The sequence below is a fragment of the Mytilus galloprovincialis genome, chromosome 14 (assembly GCF_965363235.1).
Source record: "Mytilus galloprovincialis chromosome 14, xbMytGall1.hap1.1, whole genome shotgun sequence".
NCBI classification, from domain to species: domain Eukaryota; kingdom Metazoa; phylum Mollusca; class Bivalvia; order Mytilida; family Mytilidae; genus Mytilus; species Mytilus galloprovincialis.
Window position 1 is genome coordinate 16,589,495 of NC_134851.1, and position 19,650 is coordinate 16,609,144.

Consider the following 19,650-nt stretch of genomic DNA (forward strand, 5'->3'; position numbering starts at 1 on the left):
TGAACAGAAAAATTTGTATTTCATTACATTTTATCTTTGTTTCATGCCATTATTATAATGGATAAAAAAAAAAGAAGGTTGAAATGAAAAAGAACATTCAATGAATATTTGTTCTAACGAATGAATAATTTACCGTTAACTTCCTAGAATCTGTATTATTACTTGTGCAATCAGTAGATTGACATACATACATACCTTTTTAGATAAAACTCTAATTTGAAAAATATATACGATTTACATTTTTATTATTATGTGCAATTCTGACATAAAAGCTCAATGCTTCGACTTTTCATTCATTTCGGAATTAAATTGAATATTTTTGTCAGTGTCATTTAAAGTTTGGTTAATAATTTGTATTAATTCACTAATTACTTTTTTCAAATCATTAACCTAATTTTGAAATGACACTCATATTTTCCTCTAGTAACATAAATAAACTCATTTTTAATTCTGTCTCGAGGGTTTTGTCGCTGAACCAGGCGCATGTACTGGTATTAACATAGATATATTGTTTTTTGTCTGGAAGGTTTTGTCAATGGATATTTGGGCCTGATTAAAACATGTCCAAAACAGGATGAAAACAAAATTTGCTCCCAGCAAAATGAAAAAAAAAAAAATTGTATAAAATTGAAATAATAACCGACATTAGTTCAGAAAAAAATCCAATCATCATCCCCTTTGCTAGAATATCTAAATTTAAATAAAGGAATAAGACACTAAAACAACTTATCGATTTTTGTTTGCCACAACTGGATATCACACAGGTTCCAGTAAAATTTTGACGTCATAAACAAAATATCTGACGCCACAATGGAAAAGTGATTGTTGTATGCGGCCACAATGGAAAAGTGATTGTTGTATGCGGCCACAATGGAAAAGTGATTGTTGTATGCGACAACAGTTCTAGCGGCCAGGCCAGCTGGGATTAGCGATAAGGTGTATAAAGGAGGGATCAAAGATTATAGCATATGAAACAAACTTTATAATTGCAACAAGAAAACTTGATAAATAAATCGGTTAATCAAAAGGAAAAATAAAGTGGAATTAAAACTTAAGAAATCGGCATTAATTTTGTTAAATTAAAATAGACTTTCTAATGAAAATATAACTAATCGTTTTGTCAAATCATTAACCTAACTTTAAAATGACACTGAATAAATGGTTCAATTTTATTCCGGAAATGAATGAAATGACGATGAATTTAGCTTTTCTGTCTGACTAACTCATAATAATTGTAATATATTTACCTATTATATTTTCATATAAGAATATTATCTAATAAGGTATGTATGTAAGTCTGTCTACTGACAGTACAAGTAATAATACAGAATTTCTACAAATAGGAAGTTAATTTTAGTATAAAATGATTGTCAGGCTTACTGAGAACTACTTATCTTTTGAACCATAGAGTAGTCAGGTAAACTTATAAGTATGTTAATTCTTAAGAACGAATATTACAATAATACAATAAACAATTCAAAGATGTTTTTATGTACAATCATTTTAATGTATTCTCATAATAACTATTCGGTATTTTGATATAAAAAATGTCTTTTTTTATTTTAAGTAACACCTTTAAATAATTTAAAACAAATGTACCTTTTCATAATCAAAAATCAATTAAACAATATAAAAAAGGGTTATTGATGTTAGGAAATGAGAAGAATGAATTCATATAATATTTATCTCTTCTTGTGGACAAACATACATAATGTAAAAAAATCAAGTTATCCCCTAAGGACATTTGTCTTTACGTTAGTCTATTTGAACATACCATTTTTTTGTAAAAGTAAATGATTGTTTTTTAAAATAGGTATATAATCAATTATTGTTCTTTATAACATATAGATATCTAGGGCAACCAAAACCTAAGTGGACCAATTCAATGTAGAAACATAAAATGTTATCAGGCAAATTATATTCCTTTTTAAAACAATTCATTAGATGAATAATATATTTTCCATAGTATATTTTTAAGCTTGCAGTTCTGTTCTGTTTGGAGGGTTTTGTCGCTGAATCAGGCGCATGTACCGCACACAATGCAATTGATAACCACACAGTACAATAGTTATTTTTTTAGTTAAGTTCCATATACAGTCCGCTGCTGATTTACATAAGTATTAATGGGTCAACATACATAGTTCAATAATTCTTTTTTAATTCTTAATAGAATGAAAATTGTTATCTCCACTGTCGCCATCTTGGTTTGCCTTTGTGGCATGAAGGGAATTCTTGCCGACGATTATTATGGCGGAAGTTACGGCGGAGTCGGAGGCGGATACGGTCAAGGTTACGGTAATGCTGGATACGGTCAAAGCTACGGCAGCGGTGGATACAGTAGCTACGGCAATAGCGGACACGGAAGTAGCTACGGAAACGGGGGACACTTAGGAGGTTACTCCGGTTATGGAAAGGGCTATTCTGGTTATGGAAATGAAGGTCACCACGGATATGGCAAAAAGGGGGGTTACGTAGACGAAACAATCCATTATTTACCTCAACCAATTCCAGTTATTGCTCCTTCTACTTTGATGGGAGGCGGAATCGGAGGTGGTATCGGTGGCGGTCTCGGAGGTGGTATTGGTGGTGATGGATTATCGTCAATCCGTAAGTTGATTTCTATCTTTTCTTGTCAATCAATAAAACAAACAAAAAAATACATATATGCATATTCCCTTATACGCTAAAACAGAATTTGAATACATGTATCTTATAGCTAACAATTCGGATGAGTTTCGAACATTGTTGTTAACTTTCATGCCATTTGGTATCTGATCCAAAGTTATCTTTTTGGTAATTTTAGAAATGATATTTTCCTCAGTTTATATAGAGAAATGAAATTCAAATTGTTTGAAAATGTAAAGAATCGCTTTAGATATATTTTGAAATTTTTCTTTTAAATATTCATATTTAATTCAAGGAAACCAGGAAAAAAGTAAAATCACAAAAATACTGAACTCAGAGGAAAATCAATTCGGAAAGTCCACAATCACATGGCAAAATCAATTAACAAAACAAATCAAAAACGAATGGACAAGAACTGTCATATTCCTGACTTGGTACAGGCAGTTTCAAATGTAGAAACTATTTGTATAAGAATACAAATGTTTACCCAATCCGTCAAATTTCGCCCTGTTTTAAATTGAGACAGAGAAGCGCCAATGTACTTAAAAAGTAATATACCTTCTCATTCTACAAAATACCAACGTATACAATAATTATGTTGACCTGTATAAATCTATTTACCGATTCGCTGTGTTATGGGGTTGTTGTCTCATTGACGTATATTGTATTGTATGTTATTCATTTCAGTTCCACTTCTTTTATTGGTACCTATCTTGTTCAATAACAACAACAACAATTAAACAGCTTTAACATCATTATGGTAAGTGTATTCTACTTTTCAATATATATTTACATCAATAGTAAAAAAAAAAAATACAAGACAAATTCGAATTTGAAAATCAAAACTCATAATGAAGCAATAATTTTCGTTTTTTTATATCACAACCTCAGATATTTTCCTTAACTTTGTTTTTGTTTTCCCTTCATACCTGGAATGGCCCATGTGCCTGTTGACGATCAATCAAGAAGACTTTTTCTTACACATACACATACGGATAGATCTAGAGGATGAATGATTAAGACACTTTAAAATGTGAACTAAAAAAGATTTCATAAATTCCATGGAATCGTATATGCCAAAGTTTAATTTTAGTACGATTGATGCGCGTTTTATCGACACAAATTACCCGTGACGCTCCAATAAAAAAGAAGAAAAGTAATATTAATAGAGGGCAATACACGTATGTCTTTTAAAGTTCGATCCAATCGAAGCTTAATATTTTTACTGTTTAAATATTTAAGACAGCAATAAAACGGTTGATTCGATTTTGGTACCATTTCATGATCTTTGAGATCAGATTCATTCAAGAAAGTAAAACGTGTGCCAAATAAGCCACCGATGTCTGAAGCCTGCATTATATTGGAAAAAAGAAAGTCTTCTATATCTTGTCTGTAACTTTTAAATTTTCATTTCAGAATTTCAAACCATATTTTAGAGAGAAGAAAGATAATACCTGAATCATCGTGTGAATACAGTGAATGGAACAGTGTGATAAAGTTTACACGACAGTACCACAATGCAGAATGAATGTGAAGAGATTGCATTGTAATATGTTGATTGTAATAAGAATAGATTGCATTGTAATCTATTGATTGTTAATTTATATTTGTTATTAAAAACAATACTTGTATTATGTTGACATTGTTTATCATAATGATCCAACATACAAATGAAATATACAAACTGTTTCAATTTCTAAAACTTCTTGTCGTCTGAAAAAAAAAACAAGCGGGACGCAAAACTTTGATTGGCCTTTTCACACCAGTTTTTAGATTTATGTGAGCTAACTTATAATTTACAAAAGCCTGAAGAAACGTTATTAACTCTTTGCACTTGTTACTGCGATCATGCTCTATATTTGTTGGTGAAGAGTTCCGATTTTTTTTCTATAAAGTTATATTCATGAAAACATTATAAGAACCCTCATACATGTATAGTCTGTCATATTATGCTGATGACGTGTTTTGCCTAATTTTATATTATTAGCTAAGCCGTTGATTTGTGTCCTAAGATCTTGGAAGCTACACATATTACATCTGACCCTTGTAGATTGTGCTTAATAAGCGACTGGTATGGCCATGTATCAGCGTTTTCATACAGCACAAATACTGTAATTTTGCATTTTTATTTTTACTCAACTTCTCGACGTGTGATATGCCTTTGATCGTCAGTAAAACAAATCAGGATTTGATGGTTCATAAGTCTATGTATTCATTTTAAATGAAATTGTTAGCAATTTTAAAATTCAGATGATTCCAGCACGTAAAATTAAAAGCGGATAAGCTGTGAATATCATGTTCTCCGAATTGACTCTAATTCTCATATTAGATTCATAACATATTAAAACGTTTATCCAAATTACAATAAATCTGAAATAAAAGCTAACAATGCATGTACTTGATAATATTCATCAGATTTTCTTGTGCATTTAAATCTATCTGCCATCTAATAAACAATTGAGAAGATTTCCGACGACTGCTGACGGTAACCTATTCCGACATAAACATAAACATCAATATAGATCGATAGCAACCTCTAGCAATTGGACAGACTTCTATGTCCGATTGATTTCAGGTTCAAACATTAAGTTTATTATCGTTTATACCTGTAAAAGAATGATTTTTTTGTAGAATGAATCAGTCAATAAAAAAATGGGTCACCATTCTTTCACTTTAAATGTTGACAATCATTTCCTTTTAATGGCTGAACACGACTTAAAGTGGCTAGGGCGTCTTCATTAAAATTGATAGAATTTTTTGATAACTTGTCAAAATGAAGTTTTTATCATGCTTTTTTCAAAAATGTATTAAAAAGTATGGTTCACCAGACTTTTTTTTCACGCTACAGGTTGTGCAAAATTGTCAGATTTTGTATAGATTATGCATGGAAAATTAAATTTTGTGTGATAAAAAGAAAACGTTCTATCAGAGCTTTAAGATAAAATGTGAAAATATTGCTCTTATAACATGCTTTCAGATAACTTATTTTCTTGCTACATATCAAAAGAGGTAAATTCATAACACTTTCTATAATAAATATTACTTTATCTGAGTTATCTCCCCTTATTTGGCAAAGTTGAAAAAAATCTAATCAAACACAAACAAGGTGTTTTTGAGAAATTACAGCTGTAACTATGATAATACACACAATTTTCTATATCTATATCAAAAGTATTTACAAAAATTACATACAACTCTCAAAATTTGCACATTTTAACAAATATCTAGACCAAAGTTAGCTGCTTCTTCAAAATCCAAGATGGAGGAAGACACCCAAGCCACCTCAAACGTGTTAACCAATCTCTAGCTAATTGTATAGATAAAAGGTCACATGAATATGGATTCAATGAGGTCGAATTAGTCACTTGTAAGTGAATAATTGATCAGCGATGTTTCTTTGCTAACTTTGAGAAACAGGAATCAAATTGTCTGCTAAAAGCGAATTATTATTTCATTATTTCATTTTTATTATTGATTCAACAAAACCAAATCATATCTATGTAAGCAAACGGTTGTGGATTTTTTTTAAATTGTAGAATACATCTAAAATACACACAGTCTCTCCTCAGACGCTCTTCAAACATACAGTTGTGTGGGAACGTTTCTATCGATTAAGAAAATGTACATATGTAGGTTAGTTGTACGGTATTTGAATCGTTGTCTCATTTAAAATATCCTCATTTGCAATTTAAAAGTATTTTCCTAAGGAACAAATTATTGGAATGAACAAAATAAAAAGTAACAGATTTGTTTTTCTGAATTATCAAGCATTTTGCAATTGATAGTTGCTGTTTGTTCCCATGTTGTGCTTTTACACTAAATGTTATTGACGGGGTTAACCGTTCAAAAACTAGTTTGACCCCGCAACATAATGTTTGTGTCTGTCTCATTTAAGGAGCCTATAATATAGAAGTTGTCTGCAAAATTTGTTTTTCGTCAATTGTTTTACCCCATACCGGTATTAGCCGGTTGATTTCTTTCGTTTTTATTGGTTCACATTTAATCATGCCATAAACTTATATAGCTTACTATGCAGTATGGAATTTGCTGCTTGTTGAAGACCGTATGAAAACTAACAGTTGCTTACATCCACGTACTTTGAAATTTAGTGAATAATTGTCTCATATCGATTTTCAAATGTTCTATAAAAACATAAACTAAATATAGTTTAATCATTTCTATGACTTGAATATCCCTTTCAATATCCTGTGTAAACTCCCAAGTGACCCCTGTTTCCATAGCTACTACCGCAACCACTATTTCCATAGCAACTGTATCCACCGTGTCCATAGCTTTGACCCTATCCACCATTACCGTAACCTTGACCGTATCCGCCTCCGACTCCGCTGTAACATCCGCCATAATAATCGTCGCAAGAATTCCATTCATGCCACAATGGCAAAACAAGATGGCGACGGTATATACAACAAATTATATTCTAAAAAGAATTAAAACAAATGACTAAATACTTATTCGGACCCATTTCTACCTAAGATAAAACAACAACGAATTGTATACGGAACTTGACTAAAAGTTAGCATGTAATAATAATTCATATTTCACTTGTGTAAATAAAGGTTAAAATTAGTGCCAAAATCGGTGAACAATGTTTTAAATAGTTTTTCAATCTTAACTATACAATATCATCAAAGTGTTATTACATGCATATTGATTAGAATTATATCTTTTTATATTACACTCGCAAAAAGTATAATCACAAAAAATACTTTAACTCCGAGGAAAATTAAAAAGGGAAAGTCATAAATCAAATGGAAAAATCAAATGCTCAAACACATTAAATGAATGGATAACTGTCATATTCCTGACTTGGTACCTGCATTTTCTTCATAAGAAAATGGTGGATTAAACTTGGTTTAAACACGGTAGGAATAGTGTCCGATTAGGATCGTGGTTTTTCGAGTGATTTGATCGGGCTTTTTCGAGTGTGACCACTTTTTTCGAGTGAATATGAATAAAAATGTGAAGAAACAAACTTTCTTTCTAAGAGGACGTGATATAGGTGCTTGAGTTTAATATACAAAGTTATTTTTATGTATGATAGTATTTGATATAGAAAGATATTACTAATCCGACATTATTTTTCATTAAAAAAAAATTAAAATAAGCCTCAAAATGCTTTAATTTAAAAATACGGAATAAAGCCATTTTTGTACACATAACACTGATAATGTTTAAGGAAATACAAACATGGAATCTATATATCCTGAGAAATACAGACACTTTACTGAAATTCTTGTCCTTGCAATGAAAACGACATTTGAAGGCTAAATTCATTTCTTCGGGTGATTATACACACCTCCTATAGCTTAAAATGTCAGTGTATTTACGTTTAAAAACAATATACAAAGGTTCAAATTAAATACTTTTCAAGGCATGAGCCAATGCATTTGTCATTTTGATAATGATGCTGTAGCACTTGCATGTTAAAAAAATGCTTCCATTTATATGTCACGATATCTCAGTTGCATAGGTTCGAATACCGGCGAGGGAAGAATTTTATATACAGGATGTACACAGCCATGTATCACCATCACTGCTGGTGATCCGATGGACAAATCTGGTATAGAGTTGTCAATGGTTCAGAAGTACTTTTAAATATAATTATTTCTGTGAATGTATCTTACATTAATTTGTAGGATCCTTAACTATAGATAATTTAGCTAATCTGTAAAAATAACATCTGCATGCCTTATATATCATGTACTGTAGTACGACGCTAGATTAAAATTGACGTGGAAAGGGAACATCCGGCCTCCGAAAGCTTCATTTTTATAAAGCCCAGGTGGTCGAGTGGTCTAGCGCGCCGTCTACAGTGCAGGCGATTTGGTGTCACGATATTTCAGTAGAATGAATTCGAATCCCGGCGAGGAAAGAAAAAAAATATTTGCAAAAGCAAATTTACAGATCTAACATTGTTGGGTTAATGTTTAGACGAGTTATATATATTGCATTGTCATATCTTATAACTCACATGTGTAGTATATATTCGTGATGTCAACAATATCATGTAAGCATAGAAAATTTGGATTGAGACGTACATACAGATAATTTTAGCTATTTATTTCATTGTTGATTATGTATGAATTTTTATTCAAATGTTTTTGTCAATAAGAATAGAAAAGGGCGGATTGAGTGTGTCTGTGTTTTTTTTTTTTTTCATTTTTTCTTCATGGATTTTTGTCTTGGGGCGGGGGCAGGCCTCTATCAGTAGAATGTGTTTAATTACATAGTTTTTTTTCTTATTAGATCACTAGCACACTATGTAAATAATAATGCATTTAGATCAACTGGCTCAAAAGGGTCAAGTGAGATTTTCTCATCACTTGGTGTTCACAAATATCTTCCCCTCTGAAAATTCTTGACCAAGTTCATTATAGATAGAGATAAACAGAAAGAATTTTCAGCCAAGTAAGATCTACAAACAAGTCCCAATCATCAAAAACAAAGACTATGTCATGAATTTTATTTTTACCTTAAATGTTGATGAGTTTCCTTTGTTTAAAATGCACTGCAGCAAATAGACCAAGGCGAGTGACACAGGCTCTATATCTATTCTAGTTTGTTTAATAAAATCCCATAACTCGGTCCGTAAAATTCATTGTTTAAATTCTAGAATACCTTATTTCTTATTCCAATTTTCTGTAAAATAAAACAGGACCATTTGTCTAAAAAAAACCGGTCAATTTCACAGTTTCTCTCGAAAAAGCCCAGACAATAATAAACACTGAATATCTTGGTTAAATACATTGTGCTTCTTTGTTGATGTAAATATGTATAGTATTCAATATAAGATGGGTAGTAATGTAAAAAAACTATTTCAAATTTCAATACGAAATAGCATTTAATTGAACTGATCCTATGTTTTATAAAGCCCGAACTACACTACAAAAAAATGACCAAATCACTCGAAAAACTACGATCCTAGACGGACACTATCCTACCGTGTTAAAACCTAGACAACATCTTAGTTGTATGACAGTTGAATCCAATATGTTGTATTGACAACGATACGTGAACAAAACAAACAGACATAATATGTAAATATGTAAAACCAAAAGGGCACAGCAGTCAAAATTGTGTTATAATCACAATACAAACAATAAATAATATGTACCAAAGAAGCACACAATGGCATATAGACCAAGCCTATTAGCGAAAATTAAAGACAATAATACACAAATGTTCTACAATATAACAATAACAGAAGTACAGAGCCACGTCATATGTATGAAATAAAAAACAAAAGGCATACAGACAAACCACATAAACCAAAATGAAAGACAAGAATACGATAACCATCATTAAGCTTGTGCAATATAAATATAATCTCCGGGGAACATTATTTCTATGATAAATTTTACGTTTTGAATATGAGTATAATTTTCTTTATAAAGTATTATATTTTTACATTGAATTGGACCACCAAGTTTTTGGTTACTAGATATATATCTTTTATAAATCATAATAAATGATTATATATCTATGTTATGGTTATAAACAAATACTTATTTATTTTTACAAGAAATAGATATGTTCAGATAAACTGATGAATATACAGATGCCCTTAGGGACAAACAAAAGACATGTTTTATACAATATAAATGTATTATTTAGAATTAGAAAAAAATAAAAAGGCTGTTTTTTAATATCAAATACCGAATAATAATTATGAGTATACATTAAAAAAATTGAACATAAAAAAACTTCTGAACTGTTAATTGTATTTCATTACCCATATCTTTGTTTCGTGCCATTATTATAATGGATCAAAATAAGGTTGAAATCAAAAAGAACATTCAATAAAAATTCGTTCTAACAAGTTAGCATACGAATAATTTACCTTCCTATTTGTAGGAACTCTGTATCATTTCTTGTGCAGTCAGTAGAGAGACATACATACATACCTTATTAGATAACATACTAATTTGAAAAATATATAAGATTTACATTTCAATTATTATGCGCAAGTCTTATATAAAAGCTCAATGCTTCGACTAAACACTCATTTCCGGAATTAAATTTTATTAAGTGTCATTTTAAAGTTTGGTTAATAATTTGTATTAATTCAATTAAAGTTAAGCTTTCTAATAAAAATATCCCTAATTACTTTTTTCAAATCATTAACCTAATTTTGAAATGACACTCATATTTCCTGCCAGTAACATAAATACACTGATGTTTAGTTCTGTCTGGAGGATTTTGTCGCTGAACCAGGCGCATGAACCGCACACACAATGCAATTGATAACCACACATAAAATAGTATAGTTACTTTTATGAAACCATGTTTCTGGTAGTAACATAAACAGATTTTTTTATTTTGTCTGGAGGGTTTTGTCAATGGATATCTGGGACTGATTAGAACAAGTCCAAAACAGGATGAAAACAAACATTTCTCACAACAAAATGCAAAAAAAATAAATTGTATAAAAGTGAAATAATAACCGACACTTGCAAACATTTGTTCAGAAACAAAAATAATCATCCCCTTCACTAGAATATCAAATTGTCGCCCCCTAAATCTAGATTTAAATAAAGGAATGAGAGACTAATACACCTTATCGCTATTTGTCCATCATGACTGGATATCACACATGTTGAAGTAAAAGTTTGACGTCATAAAACAAAATATCTGACGCCACAATGGAAAAGTGTTCTTGTATGCGACAAAAGTTCAAGCAGCTAGGCCAACTGGGATTAGCGATAAGGTGTATAACTGAGGGATAAAAGATTTTAATATATGAAACAAACTTGATAATAGCAGCAAGCAAACTTAAAAAATAAATCGATTAATCAAAAGGAAAAATAAAGTGGAATTAAAACATAAGAAATCGGCATTAATTTTGTTAAAATAAAATAGACTTTATAATGAAAATATAACTAATCGTTTTGTCAAATCATTAACCGAACTTTAAAATGACACTGAATAAATTATTCAATTTAATTCCGGAAATGAATGAAATGACGATGAATTAAGCTTTTCTGTCTGACTAACACATAATAATTGCAATACATTTGCCTATAATATTAATATATAAGAATATTATCTAATAAGGTATGTATGTAAGTCTGTCTACTGACAGTACAAGTAATAATACAGAATTTCTACAAATAGGAAGTTAATTTTAGTATAAAATGATTGTCAGGCTTACTGAGAACTACTTATCTTTTGAACCATAGAGTAGTCAGGTAAACTTATAAGTATGTTAATTCTTAAGAAGGAATATTTGTTGAATATTCATTTTTCATTTCAAAATTTGTTAGTTTATTATAATAATGGCAAGAAACAAATATAAAACGTAATGAAATACAATTAACAATTCAAAGATTTTTATGTACAATCATTTTAATATATACTCATAATTATTCTTCGGTATTTTAAAATAAAAAAATGACCTTTTTTATTTTAAGGTACACCTTTAATAATTCAAAATAAATGTACCTTTTCATAATCAAAAATCAATTAAACAATATAAAAAAAGGGTTATTGATGTTACGAAATAAGTAGAATAAATTCATGTAATATTTATCTCTTCTTGTGGACAAAAATACATGGTGTAATAAAAATCAAGTTATCTCTTATTCTCCCCTAAACATTTGTCTTTACGCCAGTTTATTTGAACATATCATTTTTTTGTAAAACTAAATTTTTTTTAACATAGGTATATTATCAATTATTATTGTTGATAACATATATATATCTTGGGCTACCAAAAACTAAGTGGACCAATTCAATGTAGAAACATAAAATGTTATCAAGCAAATTATATTCCTTTTCAAAACAATTCATTAGATAAATACTATATTTTCCATAGTATATTTTTATATTACAGACGCTTGCAAATGTAATATATGTTCTACGGGAGATAATGCTCATCTATATTCGTGCAATTACACTTTTATAATATTGTATAGCAAAGATTAAAAAACTGTTGAAAACGTAGTTCACTGTCTGATTTCGTTACTAATTGGAACCTTTATTTGCACAAGTAAAAAATGATATATTGTTAAATGCGAACTTTTAGTTAAGTTCCATATACATTGCGCTGCTGATTTACATACGTATGGATGGGTCAAAATACATAGTTCAATAATTCTTTTTTAATTCATAATAGAATGAAAATTGTTATCTCCACTGTCGCCATCTTGGTTTGCCTTTGTGGCATGAAGGGAATTCTTGCCGACGATTATTATAGCGGAAGTTCCGGTGGAATCGGAGGAGGATATGGCCAAAGTTACGGAAATGGTGGACACGGTCAAAGCTATGGAAATGGCGGATACAGTAGTTATGGAGGTAGTGGATACGACAGTAGCTACGGAAATGGCGGTTACGGTCAAAGCTACGGAAATGTAGGACACTTGGGAGGTTACTCCGGTTATGGTGGATCTGCAAAGGGATATTCTAGTTATGGAAATGAAGGTCACCATGGATATGGCAAAAAGGGGGGATACGTCGACGAAACAATCCATTATTTACCTCAACCAATTCCAGTTATCTCCCCTTCAGCTATGCTAGGAGGCGGAATCGGGGGTGGTATTGGTAGCGGTCTCGGAGGTGGTATTGGTGGTGATGGATTATCGTCAATCCGTAAGTTGATGTCTATCTTTTCTTGTCAATCAATAAAACAAACAAAAAAATACATATATGCCTATACCCTTATACGCTAAAACAGAATTTGAATACATATATATTTCATAGCTAACAATTTTGATGAGTTTCGAACATTGTTGTTAACTTTTATGCCATTTGGTATCTGATCCAGATTTGTTTCTTAGGTAATTTTAGAATGATATCTTCATTAATTTATATAAAGAAATAAAATTCAAATTATTTGAAAATTAAAGAATCGCTTTTCATACATTTGGAAATTTTTCTTATAGATATTCATATTTAATACAAGAAAACCTAAAAAGAACGTCTATTATAGGAATACACATTTTTAACCAATCAGTAAAATTTCCCCTTATATTCTGCAACATATAAGTATTTTATAGTTTGTAAGCTCCCCTGTTTTAAATTGAGACAAAGAAGCGTCAATGTACTTGAAAAGTAATATACCTTCTTATTCTACAAAATATCAACGTATACAATAATTATGCTGACCTATATAAATTTATTTACCAATTTGATGTGTTATGGGGTTGCTGTCTTTTTGACGTATATTGTATTGTCTGTTATTCATTTCAGTTCCACTCCTTTTATTGGTACCATTCTTGTTCAATAATAACAACAACAATTAAACAGCTTTAACATCATTATGGTAAGTGTATTCTACTTTTCAATATATACATACATCAATAATAAAAAAAAAATACAATACAAGACAGATTCCAAATTGAAAATCAAAACTCATAATGAAGCAATTATTTTCGTTTTTTTATATCACAACCTCGGATATTTTCCTTGATTTTATTTTGGCTTTCCCTTGATACCTAGAATGGCCCATGTGCCTGTTGACGATTAATCAAGAGGAGTTTTTCTTACACATACACATACGCACAGATCTAGAGGATGAATTATAAAGACACTTTAAAATGTGAACTAAAAAAGATTTCATAAATTCCATGGAATCGGATATGCCAAAGTTTAAATTTAGTACGATTGATGCGCGTTTTCTCGACACAAATTACCCGTGATGCTCCAATAAAAAGGAAGAAAATTAATATTAATAGAGGGCAATACACGTATGTCTTTTAAAGTTCGATCCAATCGAATCTTAATATTTTTACTGTTAAAACATTTAAGAGAGCAATAACACGGTTGATTCGATTTTGGTACCATTTCATAATCTTTGAGATCAGATTTATTCAAGAAAGTAAAACGTGTGCCAAATAAGCCGCCGATGTCTGCAGCCTGCATTATATTGGAAAATAGAAAGTCTTCTATATCTTGTCTGTAACTTTTAAATTTTCATTTCAGAATTTCAAACCATATTTTAGAGAGAAGAGAGATAATACCTGAATCATCGTGTGAATGCAGTGAATTGAACAGTGTGATAAAGTTTACACGACAGTACCACAATGCAGAATGAATGTGAAGAGATTGCATTGTAATATGTTGATTGTATTAGAATGGATTGCATTGTAATCTATTGATTGTTAATTTATATTTGTTATTAAAAACAATACTTGTATTATGTGGACATTGTTTATCATAATGATCCAATATACAAATGAAATATACAAACTGTTTCAATTTCTTAAACATTTTGTCGTCTGAAAAAAAAACCAGCGTGGACGCAAAACTTTGATTGGCCTTTTCACACCAGTTTTTAGATTTATGTGAGCTAACTTATAATTTACAAAAGCCTGAAGAAACGTTATTAACTCTTTGCAATTGTTCCTGCGATCATGCTCTCTATATTTGTTGGTGAAGAGTTTTTTTCAATAAAGTTATATTCATGAAAACATTATAAGAACCCTCATACATGTATAGTCTGTCATATTATGCTGATGACGTGTTTTGTCTAATTTTATATTATTAGCTAAGCCGTTGATTTGTGTCCTAAGATCTTGCATTTGGAAGCAACACATATTACATCTGACCCTTGTAGATTTTGCTTGATAAGCGGCTGGCATGGCCATGTATCAGCGTTTTCATACAGCAAAAATACTTATAATTTTGCATTTTTATTTTTAGTCAACTTCTCGACGTGTGATATGCCTTTGATCGTTAGTAAAATAAATCAAGATTTGATGGTTCATAAGTCTATGTATTCATTTTAAATGAAATTGTTAGCAATTTTAAAATTCAGATGATTCTAGCACGTAAAATTTAATGCGGAAAAGCTGTGAATATCATGTTCACCGAATTGACTCTAATTCTCATAATAGATTAATAACATATTAAAACGTTTATCGAAATTACAATAAGTCTGAAATAAAAGCTAACAATGCATGTACTCGATAATATTCATCAGATTTTCTTGTGTATTTAAATCTATCTGCCATCTGTTTGCTCCCATATTGTGCTTTTACACTAAATGTTATTGACGGGGTTAACCGTTCAAAAACTAGTTTGACCCCGCAACATAATGTATGTGTCTGTCTCATTTAAGGAGCCTGTAAAATAGAAGTTGTCGTTGCTTGTTGTCTGCAAAATTTGTTTTTCGTCAATTGTTTTACCCCATACCGGTATTAGCCGGTTGATTTCTTAAGTTCACATTTTATCATGCCATGAACTTTTATAGCTTACTATACAGTATGGAATTTGCTGCTTGTTGAAGACCGTTTGAAAACTAACAGTTGCTAACATCCACGTATTTTGAACTCTAGTGATTTTCAAATATTCTATAAAAAAAAACCCATAAACTAAGTATATTTTGGCAAAATCTCTTAAAACAGTCTTAAAAGAAAAATTGAGATTGACTGTATGTTTAAGTCTTGACTTGGTATTCGTCAATTTTTAATACAATTGTTATTAGTTGAAAACAAGTTAAACCTTTTAAAAAAACAACGTATACAGTGCATCGATATCGCAGTACCGATTATAGAAATGGTAGCTCCCTAACTACAATGATCTTCGATGTACCTTCAAAGCCTAAATTATCTGTAAAAAAATAGGAAACAAAATGAAAGCTCGTATTCTTGACACCATTTAAAAATGTCTGGATCAAACATTAAAAAAAAAATTAGAAATAATATCCCAATCGGCATCTGTTAAACAGTAAATGTAAAGAACCACTCATTCGTGCCTGGTCGGAAAGAACATACAAGAACGTTGTACATATTTTAGACTAAATATTTCCTACGCATAATAATAAATAATGAATAATACATGTTATTTTATAATTGTGCCACACATTGACTGATTGTATATATAGTGCGGTGACGGAATATGAAAAAGTCGATTATTAAAAGAGTTTAATTTCACATCAGGGTATACGGCTAAAAATTGGCACAGTCCTAGAAAAATGATTTTACTTGAATTTAAGACTGGTCGTCAAAAAGTCGTATGGTGCAGTTTTTTTTATTTGAGCTTTTAGCCAGCAAATTTGACTTCAAATGCAGATCATTAGTAACATGTAGTTTGGCTTTTTATTCAAACGCTGCCTTCACATATCTTTCTTTTTTGTTTTATTCAATCATCACATAATATTCTATGCATTAGGCGAAAAGGGTAGTTGTAAAAGCCCTTTGATGACATATTATGAAGGTAAACATTTCTGTAAACGAGAAAAAAATTTGTTTCACCTGATTCCAATATCATATAATAAAGCGATGATGAATGGATTACATCGTAAAGACTATAAGGTAATAAAACTGCAATGTTTCTATTCATGTACACAAATATTTATGAGCTACGATTGTAAAAAACGATATTTTTTAAACTTTCAAAAATCTCTTCTTTTCAAACATTAACTTACAACAATTTCGGAAAGTTGTGTCCTGTCCATGATTGGGCTGAATACATAGGTTTCATTAAATATTTTGGACTTGATATTACTTGTTTTTGTAGATGCTTTATTGTTTTGTTGAATCATTTGGGTGTCCGTTATTCCTTTTTGAGGTTGTGTTGATATAGTTTTATTTATATAAGAGGCAAAATGAGTTTTTCAGTTATTTATTTAAGAAATAGGGATCCGACAAAATCCCCAAAAGATGACAAAACTAGAAAGTCCGTTGAAACTTGGTTTTAACATTTCAAAGGAGCAAACAATAAGTTTTACCCCTTAAATTCTGTCATTTTTTTAAATGCAGAAGTGGAAATATTGTTCATCACGTACAGTAAACTGATGTGTTTTGAGACACTTGATAGGTGTAATGATGAAATTTACCTGAAAGTGCGCGAAAGATTGTGACTTTAGGTCGACCGATCATTATATATTTGCTTGGATATTGTTTATTTTAAAAGTGGATACCAATGATGCATAAGTCTAAATAATAAAACAGTGTTTACAGTTTGCACTGCAATTAGAAATGCTGAACCTTTTCACAGACCTATAGAAAACCATTTTGCTTAGTTCTAGATTTCAAATTCAGATGTATACTGGTCCTGAAGATTTCCTGTCTCTTACCAACATATCAGTCGGTCTGCAAATACATTAATGATTTCATATCACCGGATAAAGGATACTACAGAAATTAAAATGTTTGCTTCATATCTTGACATAAATTACTTTGATAATGACACAGATTAACTACAAACAATAACCTTTTGTAAAGGACGATTTTAATTACTAATGATCCAATTGTCAATCTCCCCATATCTCAATAATACTTTATCTTCTGCGTCATCTTATTTCAATTGATACTTTATGCTCGTGCATGACCAGTCAGTACAGACTTCATGAAAAGGGGTGTTCACCTGACTACTTAAAACAGGCCCAGTTTTCAAATGGATACTCAAACTTATTAGTCGGCAACAATACCAAAACGTCATGGCAAAAGTCGAAGAACGACGTAATGACAAACACAATTTTACAAAACTAAAGATCAATACCAATTGAAAACCGGCAGGGATTATTTCATATACCCCCGGAAGGAAGGTTTAGCAGATTCTGTTCCAGTTCTGACACCTGAGTGTCGAACGTAGAAATGTGGCGACATGTACTGAATTATGAGGAAGAAGTGACGATACCCCTGAAAAACAGTAGTTTGCACAAAAGGGCTGCTGCCATTGATATAGACACAAAATAAGTTTTTAAATCACCATATCACGAATAATAAATCTGTTAAGCTCTGGCGTTATCCAACTCACCAACAACATCTTTTCACGGTGTAAGATGTTTTAATACTAAGTACTAGATCAGATCTGAAAAGTTGCCATTTATTTGTCTTTGATTCCTGTTTGTAACATATTGATATTTTTGATTCGCATGGTACATGTTACATATTGTTGATTTTGTTTAAAACATGAACATCGGTAACTACTGTTGCGTCTAATGTTTCTTAGAAACAAAAACATATAATAGCAGCAGGCTCAAGTCTGTAGCTCTGTCGGCTTATGACATTGAATTCCGCTCTGGTATCTTTCGACTCTCTTTCATATGCTCGCATCTATTGTAATAAAATAAAACTGCAACCAAGACAAGGAATAACATTCTCTAGAACAGCATATCCAAGTAAATGCTTTACTTGAATTCAAAATGTATTCATTAATTACAAGGACATTTACAGAAGCAAGTTTTTCAACATCAGCAGTGCGAAATAACTGATAACCTAAGTTCAGATATCAAATCAATCATACAGACCTGACTGTAGGGCAGAATGATCACGACAATGACAACATTCCACAGACTAGTCATGTGATCATGGCAATATGCATACTGTCGATTGGAGATTGCTCTTTTACCTTTGTTTAGAGATATCTAGAGTTGCAATCATCAGAGCAAAAAAACTTTTCTTTCCGGACAGGTATCATTTGACACTTGTCCTATAGGTGCACTTATAGGTGCACTGATCTAGCAGTTGTTATATATTCCCCCATTTATAGATTGATATGGCCAAAGTGCATTTTTGCATTGACAAAATGTTTTGAATTTAATATCTAATGATGCTGGATAAAAATGATGTGCTACACCACAATTTTACCACCACTCTACTCTAAGGCACATAGGTTTACTGTAAGCATTCATATTCGCAATATTATCATAGGATTTGTTGCTTGAGAATACTGTCGGTTTCTTTAAACATTTGGAACCAATACTGACTCGAGATTTGATAAACCTTTCATGTAGGAACATAAGTATTACAACCAAGGGTCAGAACATAACAATAACGTTCCCACATTACAAAAGTAATTAGAGGTACATGTATGAACTACTGATTAAAGCTACGTATATTTAGTGGTATGTTAAACTGTCCTTGATATAAAAAAAAATATTATTTTGCGTCACAAATTTTGGATTGAACTACCAAAACGTTCTCCATTTTTTAAACGAATAAAAGGCGGTTCTGTCATTTAACATGTCTTTTCAAAGTTGTTAGTCTATTTTACAATGATTTATATTCCTATAAATACATTTCATTTCATAGAAATCGTCATGACATTGGTGAAACTCAA

At 30.9% G+C, this 19,650-nt stretch overlaps 2 long non-coding RNA genes across 4 annotated transcripts; both read left to right on the plus strand.

The window, feature by feature from the left end:
* Positions 1–1,351: 1,351 nt before the first annotated feature.
* Positions 1,352–4,259, plus strand: LOC143059722 (uncharacterized). Of its 2 annotated transcripts, none has more exons than XR_012973575.1 (4): positions 1,352–1,429; positions 2,171–2,607; positions 3,313–3,385; positions 4,042–4,259. It is a non-coding gene; the product is annotated as an uncharacterized LOC143059722 (long non-coding RNA). The 2 variants fall into 2 exon arrangements; XR_012973576.1 differs by having other exon boundaries at positions 1,364–1,417.
* Positions 4,260–11,749: 7,490 nt separating this feature from the next.
* LOC143059721 (uncharacterized) lies at positions 11,750–14,782 on the plus strand. 2 transcript variants are annotated; one of them, XR_012973573.1, is made up of 4 exons: positions 11,750–11,846; positions 12,761–13,233; positions 13,834–13,906; positions 14,566–14,782. It is a non-coding gene; the product is annotated as an uncharacterized LOC143059721 (long non-coding RNA). The 2 variants fall into 2 exon arrangements; XR_012973574.1 differs by having other exon boundaries at positions 11,782–11,834.
* Positions 14,783–19,650: the final 4,868 nt, after the last annotated feature.